This window comes from Pteropus vampyrus, unplaced genomic scaffold (assembly GCF_000151845.1).
Source record: "Pteropus vampyrus isolate Shadow unplaced genomic scaffold, Pvam_2.0 Scaffold325, whole genome shotgun sequence".
NCBI lineage: Eukaryota > Metazoa > Chordata > Mammalia > Chiroptera > Pteropodidae > Pteropus > Pteropus vampyrus.
This window is the reverse complement of record NW_011889106.1, coordinates 484,769-498,605: the sequence shown is the minus strand read 5'-3', so window position 1 is coordinate 498,605 and position 13,837 is coordinate 484,769. Positions and strand designations below refer to the sequence as shown.

Here is a 13,837-nt window from a genome sequence, read left to right as displayed (position 1 = left end):
CCCCCTACCCTCTGGTAACCACTAGTCTATAGTCCATGTCTATGAGTCTCCGTTTGTTTGTCCTGTTCATTTGTTGCTTTTAGGTTTATATCTTACATCTAAGTGATATCATGTGATTTTCAGCTTTTTCTGTCTGGTTTATTTCGTTTAGCATGGTTATCTCGAGGTCCATCCAGCTTGTGGCAAATGACAGGATTTTATCTATCCTATGGCTGAGTAATATTCCATTGTATACATGTACCACCGCTTCTTTAGCCAGTCATCTATCGTAGGACATATCAGTTGCTTCTATGTTCTGGCCACTGTGAATAATGCTGCTATGAACATCGGTGTGCAAATTTCTTTTTGGATATGGGTTTTCAAGTTTTAGAGGTAAATACCCAGTAGAGGTATTGCTGGATCATATGGTAGATTAATTCTTAGTTTTTTGAGGAACCTCCATACTGTTTTCCATAGTGTCTGTACAAATTTTCAGACCCATCAGCAGTGTATGAGGGTTCCTTTTTCTCCGCATCCTCTCCAGCATTTATTATCTGTCCTGTTGATTATAGCTATTCTAATAAGTGTGAGATAGTATCTCATTGTGGTATTGATTTGCATTTCCCTAATAGCTAGTGATGTTGAGCATCTTTTCATATATTTGTTGGCCATTTGTCTGTCTTCTAGGGAGAAGTATTTGTTCAGGTCCTCTGCCAATTATTTGACTGGATCGTTTGTTTTTTTGTTTGTTTGTTTTTATTGAGTCTTATGAGTTCTTTATATGTTTTGGATATTAGGCCCTTATCGGGGACGTGCTTGCAAATATATTTTTCCATTCAGATGGTTCTCTCTTTACCTTGTTGATGGTTTCTTTTGCTGAGCAGAAGCTTTTTAGTTAGATGTAGTCCCATTAGTTTATTTTTGCTTTTACTTTCTTTACCTATAGGTCAAATCCATAAAATCCTCTTTAAGTCCAATGTCTTTGAGTTTACTTCCTACGTTTTCTTCTATGCATTTTATTGTTTCGGGTCTCATATTCAGATCCTTAATCTATTTTGAGTTAATTTAGATGTATGGTGATAGACAACAGTCTAGTTTCAATCTTTTGCCTTCCAATTTTCCCAGCACCATTTATTGACGAGGCTTTTCTTTCTTCATTGTATGTTTTGGCTTTTTTTTTCTTTGTCAAAAATTATTTGCTCATATAAATATGGGTTTATTTCTGGACTCTCAATACTGTTCCACTGGTCTGTGTGTCTGTTTTGCTGCCAATACCTTGCCATTTTGATTACTGTCGCTTTGAAGTACAATTTGAAGTCGGACAGAGTGATGCCTCCAGAGCCGTTCTTTTTTCTCAGGATGGCTTTAGCAATTCGGGGTTTTATGTTTTCATACAAATCTGATGATTTTTGTTGTTGTTGTTCTATTTCTTTAAAAAATACCAATGGGATTTTGATGGGGATTGCATTAAATCTGTATAATGCTTTAGGTGATATGGTCATTTTAACTATGTTAATTCTGCCAGTCCAAGAACACGGAATATCTTTCTGTTTCTTTGTATCTTCTTTGATTTCTTTTAATAGAGTCTTGTAGGTTTTATTATATAGGTCCTTTACATGTTATGATAAATTTATTCCAAGGTATTTTATTATTTTTGTTGCAATTGCAGAAGGAATTATTTTTTCCGCTTCTTTTCTGATGTTTCATTATTAGAGTATGGGAACGCTATGAATTTTTGAACGTTGATTTTGTATCCAAAAACTTTACTGCATTTGATTATTGTTTCTAGCAGTGTTCTTTTTCATAGTATTCTTATAAGATCCTTTGTATTTCTGCAAAATCAGTCGTAATTTCCCTTCTTTCAACCCTGATATTTTTTTTATTTATGTTCTTTCTCTTTTTTCTTTAGTGAGCCTAGCCAGGGGTTTCTCAATTTTATTAACTTTCTCAAAGAATCAGCTCTTTGTTGCCTTTATTTTTTCTACCATTATTTTTTGTCATTGTTTTCAATTTCATTTATTTTTGCTCTAATTATGATGACTTCTTTCCTTCTGCTGACTTTAGGCTTTATTTCTTCTTCCTTTTCTAGTTTTTTTTTTTTTTTTTAAGATTAAGTGTTAGATTGTTTATTTAGGGTCGTTCTTGTTTTTAGATATAGGCCTGTAATAATATGAACTTTCCTCTTCTGAACACTTTTGCCATGTCCCAAAAGTTTTGATATGTTGTACTATCATTATTATTCATTTCCATGTATCTTTTGATATCTCTTTTTATTTTTTCTCTGACCCAGTTATTCTTCAGCAGCATATTGTTTATTCTCCATGTATTTGTGGTTCTTCCTTCTTTCTTTTTGCAATTGGTATCTAGTTTCAAAGCATTATGATCAGAGAATATGTTTGGTATGATTTCAACCTTCTTGTATTTGTTGAGGCTATCTTTGTGTCCCAATATGTGGTTGATTCTTTAGGATGTTCCATGTGCGCTAGATAAGAATGTATAAGCAGCTGTTTTGAGATGGAAGGCTCTGTAAATATTAATTATGTCAATTTGGTCTAATGTGTCATTTAAGGATGTTGTGTCCTTATTGATTTTCTGTGTGGACAATCTGTCCTTATTTGATAGTGGGGTATTTAGGTCCCTATTACAGTAGTCTTTTGGTCTGTTTCTCCCTTTAATTCTGTTAGTAATTCTTTTCCATATTTCGGGGCTCCCTGATTGGGAGCATAGATATTAAGAAGTGTTATGTCTTCCTGGTTCATGATTTCCTTTATCTTTATGAAGTGTCCCTCAGTATCTGTCTTTACTTTTTTTTTATTTTGAAGTCTATTTCATCTGATATTAAAACCGCTACTCCTGCTTTTCTCTGAATGACATTTGCTTGAAATATCATTTTCCACCCATTCACTTTGAGTCTATATTTTTCTTTGGAGTTGAGATGTCTCTCCTGGAGGCAACATATAGTTGGGTTTTGTTTTCGGATCCAATCTGCAACTCGGTGCCTTTTTATTGGTGAGTTCAGTCCATTTACATTGAGGGTGATGAATTAAGTATGAAGTCTTCTTATAACCATTTTATCTTTTGCTTTCTGGTAGCTTGGTGTTTCCGTTGCTACCTCGTTCTTGTGCTTCTGTTTTATTTTGGTTGGCTTTTGTGAGTTTTCTCTCTGGTTCTTCCTGTTTTATGTTATATACAATGGTTCTGAAACTATGGCATGTGGTTAACTTTATGATTACGTAAAGGATAGTTATATATATACAGTGGTCCATTTTCTTCTGTGTGTGCTATATCTCCATTCCCCTTTGCAAATGTGGATCTTTGAATCCTCCCCTTTTCAGTCATTGTTATCTCAATTTGTTCCTCTGTATGCTGAACGTTCATTGCTATCTTGTTATAACAATTCTCTTCTCATTATTTAAGCTTATAATGCCCTGTTTTTAGTAAGGGTTGCACTCCTCTGCTTCTATTTGCCTGATAGTCACTTTACTCCTAATTATGTATTTTGTTTTGTCATCTTGTTTTAGGCGAAGCGACTTCTTTCAGTAGTTTTTGTATTGCAGGCGTCATAGTGGAGAATTCCCTCAATTTTTGTATGTCTGCAAAGGTCTTAATTTCTCCTTCATATCTAAAAGAGAGCTTAGCTGGCTATATTATTCTAGGCTGGTAGTTCCTTTCGCTTAATAGTTTAAATATTTGATTCCATTCTTTTCCGGCTTGTAAGGTCTGCGCTGAGAAGTCCAAGGATAATCTAATGATTTTACCTTTATAAGTTACCTTTTATTTCTCCCTGGCTGCCCTGAGAATTCTGTCTTTCTCATTGATTTTTGATAATTTTAATGCAATGTGCCTTGGTGAAGGCCTTTCTGGATTGAGATAATTGGGTGTTCTGTTGACTTCTTGAATTCCAAGCTCCAGCTCATTCCTTAGATTTGGGAAATTCTCGTCCACTATTTGTCTGAAAATGCTTTTTAGTCCCTGCTCCTTTTCCTCGACTTCGATAATGCCCATTATTCCTATCTTTCCTCTCCTGATGGTATCAGCTAGTTCTTGAATTTCTCTTTCATTATTTTTCATTCTTCAGTTTCTCTCTTCTTCCTTCTGATTTATTTCTAGATTTCTGTCTTCAATATCACTGATCCTTTCCTCTGTTTGGTTGACTCTATTTCCCAAGCTTGCTATTTCATTTTTCATCTCTTGCAGTGTCTTTTTAATCTCCAGAAGATCTATTCTGTTCTTTTTTAGGGTATCAATCTCCTTGCTCTGCTTATCTATTTGCTTCTTCAATTCCTGAAATTGTCGATCTGACTCGTTTCTGAACTCACTGAGTTTTCTCAGAAATACCATCCTGAATTATCTGTCATTAAGGTCGCATATCTCTATGTCTGTAAGCTCATTTTCTGGAGACTTTTCTCTTTCTTTCTGAGATGCCTTATCACTTTGGTCGTTCATGGTGTTTAATGGACTATTTCTCTGCCTGGTCACTCATGGACGTGTATTCTACTGTTTTTCCAGAAAGAAGATTTATTATATAAAGATTTTTCTTTAGCCTGTTGCAAAGAAGGCACTGTTTCTTTGGTTTCCAGTAGGTGACGTCTAAGCCTCTTGGATCCCTGCTTTATATAGTCTTAATAACGCTTTTTTAATTTTCTTGTAGATATTTAATCACGCTCGCTACCTTCTTTTTCAGTCCCTGTCAGTCAGCGACAGTCTCAGCAGCATTTGCTCACATTCCTTTGGGGCTCCGCAGTGATAGGTCTTGGAGGGTATGGGGGGAGGAGCCCTCTGGGTTGAGGGTTGGGGGCTGCGGCTCAGCATGGGTTTTGCAACCGTGGCTGGCCAAAATCAACTGTCGTTCCTCTGCAGTACTGTCCCTCTTCTCTGCTTTCTGCCCTGATGACTGGGCCCTGCAAGCAACCAGCCATGGGGAGCTCAGAGCCATCTCAGGCAGGAATGTTCAGGGAACTTGCCGCACAAACTCATTGCTCCTTCTCCCCTTCCTTTCCTCCTGCAGGAGCTCCTGGGGGGTGTGAGAGGCAGCTTCTTTGTTCCCCCCAGTCCACCACCCGGACACCCGACGCCCGGAGTTCTGACCTGTGGTAGCTCTTATGCGCAGATCCCACTTTCAGACGTGCTGGTGTGCTGTTTGGGTGTTTTTTGTTGAATTTTAGATGTTCAGCTTATTGTTGCTTCCAGGAGAGAGATCTGAGGACGTCTCTCATTCTGCCATATTTTTGCAAACATCCTGTATCTTAATATTTAAAAAGTGATTTCGCATAGTTTTTTGTGAATATCGCTATTGTCTAACGTCAAATACAAGCATTTTAAAATGTTTAAGTGCTGCAGACAACTAACCTTAACCACAACAGTTTCAATGTAGCTATGTTTTTATGGAGTATATGCAACTTTAACAAAATTTAACAGTACTTCAAACTCTATTAGATTTTCAAACTAAACTAAGTGTTTTTGTGAGTATATCCTATCAATTAAATTCAGTTACTGCTACTCATTTCACACATTCGTATCCTTTTCCTCTTTTGTTCATGGAGTAGTTAACCCTAATTCTATCCTGATGTGACCAACGCAGTTTTAATTATGTATTAAAAGGGCAGTTATTGTAGGTCTGTTACTAAGCACTTAATAAGAACAACCACAGCAACAACATCAGAAAAATCTAGAATGAGATAATGTTTTGGACCACGCAGATCTAATAGAAAAAAAAGCAGTTAAGAAAGCTAAGATGAAATCACAGATGTTTCTCACTGAGTATGTCAGATATTTTAAAGGTTATATATAAAAACAGGATATAAGTATTAGGCTTGTTGTTTAGTTTTCAGTTTGAAAGAAATGTGGAGGATCATGGTTAGCATAATTTTTGTGTTTCTCTTATTTTTTATTTTATTTTTTTAAATTAAATTTTTGAGGTGATATTGGTTAATAAAATTATATAGCTTTCAAGTGTACAATTCAGTAATCCATCATCTGTATATTGCAGTGTGTGTTCGCCACGAAAAGTCAAATCTCCTTCTGTCATCATATATTTGACCCCCCTTATCTTTATCTATATTTTCCCTTCTCCTCTCTCTCTCTCTCTGGTAACCATTAAACTGTTGTTTGTGTTTATGAATTTTTGTTTGTTTGTTGCTTTCAGTTTTATATCTCCCATATTACTCAGCCATACGAAAAGATGGAATACTGTCATGGAACAACATGAATGAATCTTGAGATTATCATGCTAAGCGAATAAGTCAGACAGAATAAGCTGAGAATCACATGCCTTCACTTCTTTGTGTTTTCTCTTAAAGTATGTCAGTACTGTTTTTCTGTTTTCAAATATCAGATGTGAAGTACTAATAGATAAAAACTGTTTTGTTAGCTTCTTAATACTGTAGTTGTAAAAATACATTTAAGCAATTATTTATGTATGCATCAAATTTAATTTAACCAAAAAAGATCCAAATCTAAACCTTTGTTTTAACAATAGTTTTAAATCTTGTGAAAAATATCAACAAAGAAATGCTGTAATACAGAAAAAAAATATTAAAAACATCTAATTTCGGGAAATAATATATCTTCTTAAAAGTTTTTTGTTGTTGTCTAACTCAAATATGATTTAATAGTGTGATTTTAATCACTTTAATTAAATCTATTAAATTTTTAAACATTTTTATTACAATTTTATTGAGTTATAATTGTTATAAAATAAATTGCAGATATTTAAAGTGCACAATTGATGAGCTTTGAAATATTTATACATCCTCAAAACCAAGAACACAGTTAAAGTAGTAAGCATTCATTGCTGCAAAAGACCCCTGCTACCTCCCACACATCCAATTTGTAGGTAACTGCTGTGTTCTGCTTTCTGTTGACTATAGGTTACTTTGCATTTTCTAAATTTTATGTAAATAGACCATACAGTATATGCTCTTTTTTTATCTAGATTCTTTCACTCAGCATAATTGAAATTCTTCCATATTATATATTTTTCATTAATTCATACTTTTTTATTGCCAAGTAATATTTATTGCATGTATATATCAATATTTGTTTAACCATTCACTTCTTGATAGGCATTTTGAGTTATCATTTTTGATTTTTACAAATAAAGCTGCCATGAGCATTCCTTTGCAAATCCACAGAGACATAAATTTTATTTATTTTGGGTAAATACTCACTAATGGCTAGATCATATGGTAGGTGTATATCATTTAAAGAAACATCCAAACTGTTTACCAAAGTTGTTGTACCATTTACATTTCAACTAGCAGTGTTCAAGTTTCTCCACATCCTTACCAAGACTGTGGCCAATGATTGGTCGTTACAGTCAATTTTAAAAATTTTAGCCATTCTAATTGATGCGTAACTACAGTTTTAATTTGCATTTCTTTAATGACTAATGATACTGAACATCTTCTCATATGCTTTGATGCCATTTGCATAACATCTCTGTGAACTATTTCTTCAAATCTTTTACCTATTTTTTAATTGGGTTGATGGTATTCTTATTTTTGAGTTATGAGAGTTCTATAAATTCTGAATCCATGTCCTTTATTAGATATATGCTTTATAATTTTTTTCTTAATCAATGGCTTGTCTTTTCATTTTTTAAAAGTGTCTTTTGAAAAGATTTTTAATTTTAATGAAATCAAATTTATTAATTTGATCTTTTGTGGATCATGTTTTTGATGTCACATTTAATAACACTGTCTAATTGTTAGGCAAAATGGTTTTTCATGCTTGACATGACCAACACTATCTTAAGAAACAAGTTGCTCTCATAACCACCAGTTTATACCAGGAGAAATCAGCCCCTATCACCTGAAAGAAATGTCCTTACATAGGTAAGTAGGCCCATTAAATTGTTTACTGCTTTGGAACATACAGCTCTTAACAAACATGTGCCACTTGGCTATAAACCGCCTCTGTTCTGTAGGGTACATATATATATAGGATATATATATTTAAGCCTCCATTCCCTTTCCCTGCAGAGATTCACAGTTGTGTTGCCCTCTAAGACTCTGCTTCTGTCATTAAGTTCCCTTAATTAACCCTTTGTTTAACTTGAGAGTTGTCAGCCTCTTTCTCTTAACCTTGTTCTCCTTTGGTGGTCAGTTCCAATACACCTCAGAATGTTTCCCAATACTAATCCAAAGTCACAAATATTTTCTCATGTTGTTTTTCCCCCTAGAATACTTGTAGTATTAGATTTTGCATTTAAGCCTATGATCTGTTTGGGTTAATTTTTGTAAATGGGGCAAGTTATGGATTGACATTCATATTTTGCACTTTGATATACAATTTTTCAGCACAATTTATTGAAAATACTATCCTTTCTCCTTTGAATTGCCTTTATACCTTTGTCAAAATTCAGTTGTCCATAAGCATATAGATTTATTTCTAGAGTCTCTTTTCTAGTCTACTGATCTACGTGCCTATTCCTCTACCAGTACTGTAGGCACTTTTTTATTGTGTCTTTACAATAATCCTTGAAATCAGGATTGTTAGCTGTCTAAATTTGTTCCTCTTTATCACCAGTGTTTATACTATTCTAGGTTTTGTTCATTTCCATATCAGTTTTAGAATTAGTTTGTCAATTTCAAAAAATAGCTGAGATTTTGAAAGGGGTTGTGTTAATCTACACACCAAATTGAGGGAGAATTAATATCTTAATATTAACTAGTGCTTTGAGCCATGAACAAAGTATATCTCTATTTAGATCTTCTTTGATTTCTGTCAGTAATGTCTTATGTATTTCAGTGTATCCATCTTTCACAAATTCTGTCAATTTTATCCCCATTTAATAATTTTATGCTACAGTAAATGATACTGTTTATTTTTTATTTTAGTTTCTGATTATCCCTTGAAAGTGTAAAGAAGTGAAATTGATTTTTATATATTGATCTGTATCCTAAAAATTTGATAAATTCAGTTAGTTCAAATAGCTTTTATGTAGATTCCATTGGATTTTCTACATAGAAAATAATGTTGCCTGTGGATAGTCTTACTCCATTTCCAATCTGAATGCCTTTAATTTCTTTTTCTTGCCTAAATGCACTGATAGAACCTTGAGAACCATGTTTAAAGATGTGCTGAGAATGGATATCCTTGTCTTGTTTTTGATATTCAGGGAAAAATATTAGGTTTTTCACCATTATTATGATATTAGCTGTAGTTCTTCACAGATGCTCTATATCAGATTATAGAAGTTTTTCTCTTTTTTTTTCTATTCCTATCTTGTTGAAAATTTTTATAAGTATCAGATTTCAGATTTTGTCCAATCTTTTCGGCAGCTGATACAATGGTCATATTTATTTCTTTTTAAATATGAGACAATATATTGATCAATTTTTGAGAGTTAAATCGTTCTTCCATTCAGGATAAGCCCATTTGCTCATGATATATATTATGTTGAGTTTGATTTGTTATAATTTTGCTTAGAATTTTGCACCTATATTCATTAAGGAGATTGGTCTTTAGTTTTCGTTGTTGTTGCTTTCATATGATTTTGGTATCAGGATGATGCTGGCCTGAAAGATTAAGTGGAGAGTATTCTCTCCACTTCATTTTTCTGGAAATGTGTGTGTGTGTGTGTGTGTGTGTGTGTGTGTGTAATTAGTATTTTGTCTTCCTAAAAACTTGGTATAATTCACAAATGAAACCATCTGGCCTTGCTTCCTGTGTGTAAAGGCTTTTAATCATAAATTGTTTTTCTTTAATGTGTATAGGGTTTTTCATCTTATCTATTTCTTCTGTAAAGAGCTATGGTAGTTTGTGTTTTCCAAGTAATTTGAATATTTCATCAAAATTATTGAAATATACCATTAAAATTCTCAATTTTTGTGTATTTCCCTGTACTTCTAGCAGCTTTTACTTTGTGTATTTTGAAGATATCTTATTGGGACCTAAACATGTAGGTTATCACATCTCTGGGTGAATTGATATCTTTATCGTTATGAAATATCTTTTTTTGAACCATATTACTATTTTTTGCTGTGAAATATATTTTTATGATGTTAAAATAGCTCTTCCAACTTCTTTTGACTATTGTTTGCATGTTATATCATGTTCTATAATTTTACTTTTAACCTATTTGTATCTTTACATTTAAAATTCATTTTTGTAGGCAGCACACAATAGCCTTTTGTAAAAATCAAATCTGACAATCTCATCATTTTAATTGTTTAGATCCATTATATTTAATGTAATTACTGATATGCTAAGCATTAAGTTAATAATTGTGCTATTTGTTTTTTACTTGTCTTACATTGTTCTTTCTTTTATTTTCCTGACTTCTTTTAGATTGAATATGTTTTGATGATTTAATTTTATCTCCTATGTTATCCTTTTAGATATTTTTAAAATTATTATTTAAGTGGTTGTTTTAGGATTAATTTCGTATATCTTTAAATCACAGATTACTTTCAAGTGATATTATACTACTTCACATATAATATTAAAATGTTATGATAATATACTTTTATTTTTCCTCTCCCAGCCATTAAGCTATTATTGAAATATATTTTACTTATACATGCTAGAAACTCCACAATATATTGTCACCAGTTTTGTATGGTCAAGTTACTTTTAAAGAGAATTCAATAATAAGGAAATATCTCATATATTTGTCCTATAATCATCACTTTTACTGCTCATTATTCCTTTGTGTGCATCCACATTTTTATCTCATATGTTTTATCTTTCTGATCAAAAGTTGTCTTGTAATATATCTTGTTATGCAAGTCTGCTGCTGATAAATTATTTCAGCTTTTGTATGTCAAAAAGATACATTTTTTTTTATTTTACCTTTAGTTTAAAAAAAATATTTTCCCTGGCCATCAAATTCTACATTGACATATTTTTTTCTGTCAGCTCTTTAAAGATGTTCCTTCACCATTTTCTCACTTGTATTGTTTCAGATAAGAATTCTGCTGTCATCTTTGCTGCTCTCTACATGTGTCTTATTTGTCCAACTGCTTTTAAATTCTTTTCTTTATCATTAATTTTGAGAAATTTAATTATGATGAGTTTTGGTGTAGTTTTCTTTATATTTCTAGTGTTTGGGGTTAATTAACCTTGTTGGCACTGTGAGTTAAAAATTGTCATGAAATTTACATAATTTTGCTATTATTAATTCAAATATTTTTTTCTGCTTGTATCATGCATCCTTTTCTTCTTGGACTTTGGTTCCCCATATATAAGGCTGCTTAAAGTTGTCCTGCTGCTCAATTACTTATTTTATTATATTAATTCTTTTTTGTATTTTATTTTGAACAGTTTGTATTGCTATGTCTTCATATTCATTAATCTTTTTCTTCTCTTGTGTCTAATCAGACATTAATGCTGTGCTGTGCATTTTTCTAACTCATACATTGTAGCTTTCATCTCTAGAATTTTGATTTGACTCTTTTTAATATCTTCTATATCTCTACTTAATATTTCGAATATATAGAATACAAACGAAATAACTTTTAAAATGTCATTGTATGTTAATACTAGCATCTGTGTCAGTTCTGGGTCAATTTGATTGATTATTCTCTTATTATAGATTATGTTTCCCTGCTTTTTTATATGCCTGATAATCTTTCTTTGGATGTCATTCATTTTGCATTTTATTTTGTTAGCTGCTGGATATTTTTCTATTCTTATAAATATTATTGAGCTTTTATTTGGAATATATTTAAGTTACTTGGAAATAGTTTGGTCCTTTTGAATCCATAGCAATGTCACCTCTCTCAATAAGTCTTCATTTTGTTATTTGATAGTTCCAAAGTAATGCACCATATAGGGATAATTAGTCTCTACTATTAAGCAAGATCTTCCTGAGTAATCTACTCAATGCCCCAGAAGTATGTTTTTCCAGTCTCGCTGGTGGAAACAAATACTATCCCCTGCCTTATATAAGCACCTAGTACCATTCTATAATACTAGTGAATGGTTTTTCACAAGCCTCAAATGGTTTCCTCACACATTCACTGATGAGTAAACTGATGAATAGCTGAGGGAGAACTTCCACTAATCCCCAGTGTTTACTCTCTGTGTAGCTCTCTTCTCTTCAGCACTGTGTCCTGGAAACTCTAGTCACCTTGGTCTCTTTGGATTCTCATCTCTGTCTCCTCAACTCAAGGATTTCTTCAGAATCTGCCTTGATTATCTGTCCGTGAATTGTGCTCCAGAAACTTCCTCAAGACTATAAATTGTGGCATTCTTAGAGTTTACTTCATTTATTTCCTGTCTCTAAAAGATCACTGTCTTTTCTTACTCAAGGCTCACAGTTTTAGAAATGTTTCATATATTTTGTCTTTCAGTCTCATTCATTCTCTCTCTCTCTCTCTCTCTCTCTCTCTCTCTCTCTCTCTCTCTCGTCTTTATCTGAGTTGTTTCAGACTGTAGGGAAAGTCTGGTTCCCGTTACTCCATCTTGAGCAGAGGCAGAACATTTTAAATAGTTTTTAAAAAGCATAAATGTGCTTCTGAGGGTGTACCTTACGAAAATATGTAGGTTCCAATTTAGAAATTTCAGGCAACTTTGACTCCTTCAAACTTTGGATATTACAGGGAAGTTGTAGTATATTGATTCAAGACAATATTTATTTATTATTTATGCATATTATCTTTCTTTTGAAAATTTGATATAAAGGTGTTTACGTAATAAATCTTATGCATTTTGAAATTGAATTGACATTGTTTCATTATGTCATGTTCTAGTGCTAGTTTTCTCAGTTTGAGAAGAATTGCATAATCAAATGGCCAATTTAAAATTTTTGATGACTTTACTGGCTCAACTAGACAAGTAGACATACACAATGAATTTAATTCAATTGCATGAGATAAAAAGATCATAGTTTTATGAGGAAATTGAGCTTAATTTAAAAAAAAAACTGATGAAGAAAAAAATGGCTGAAAGTATACTGTATGGTGAAATTGCATTATGAATGAAAGAAAATCTTGTACAGTTACTAAAAGCAAAGAGTGATAGTGTAATGTTTTAAACTAATGGGACCTAACTAATAAAGTAATCTGTACATATATAGTAAAAACTATGCATATCAGAATCACAACTAAAAATCAAATGATTACAAATAATTAAAAGTAAGGCATGATTACTAAACAAATTTTCTTATATCAGTTTTTTAGATTCATAAGAATTTGGACAAAATGAATTAGTAAAGTTGACAGCAATAATTTCACAACCAGCCAGTATCTAGACCTCCTAAATTTTGTTGCATTCATTTCAACTAAATGATATTTTATGTTTTTCATAATGTATAAATTTTGGACATTTAATATTTGTTTCTATTTGTGATGAATTATAAAATTATTGTGACTTTACTCACTAGGCAGGTTCAGTTTACAAATTGTATAAAATAATTACAGAGAAAGTACTTAATAGCAAAGCAAAGAGTTTCATGTATTTTAGACTTTACCTCGCTTATTAATTAATAATTTTAAAAAATTCTACTGTGCTTCTGAAAATATAACAGCACAGTACTGGTGTATATTATTATTTAAATCAAAAATAATCATGTATACTGAGTTATAAACATACCCAAATGCTTATTTAATTGTTTTTCTTCTTATTATATATGGACAGTTAAATGAAAAAAAATCACTGAGTTTAAACCCATCTCCACTTACAAAATCTGTATATAGTCTGAGAAAGACAGTTATATTAGTTGGTAATTATATAATCATTTATATAGCATTTCAATTTAGACTCTTAAAAGCTATTAGAGTTTAACAAAAATGATTCTTTGCCAGTTGTGACCTTAAATTAAACTACTTACATCATTACTTAAATAATTACAATAATGTATAACACATTTATGTTTATTGAAATAATAGAGTTAAATCTAATAAAATGAGAA

The 13,837-nt window shown here is 32.1% G+C and overlaps 1 protein-coding gene across 7 annotated transcripts in view; it reads right to left on the bottom strand.

Annotated features, from left to right (window-relative positions):
* Window positions 1–13,837, bottom strand: part of LOC105304012 (protocadherin-11 X-linked) — a 751,649-nt gene that overhangs the window by 630,506 nt on the left and 107,306 nt on the right. The gene's annotated exons all lie outside the window — the stretch shown is intronic.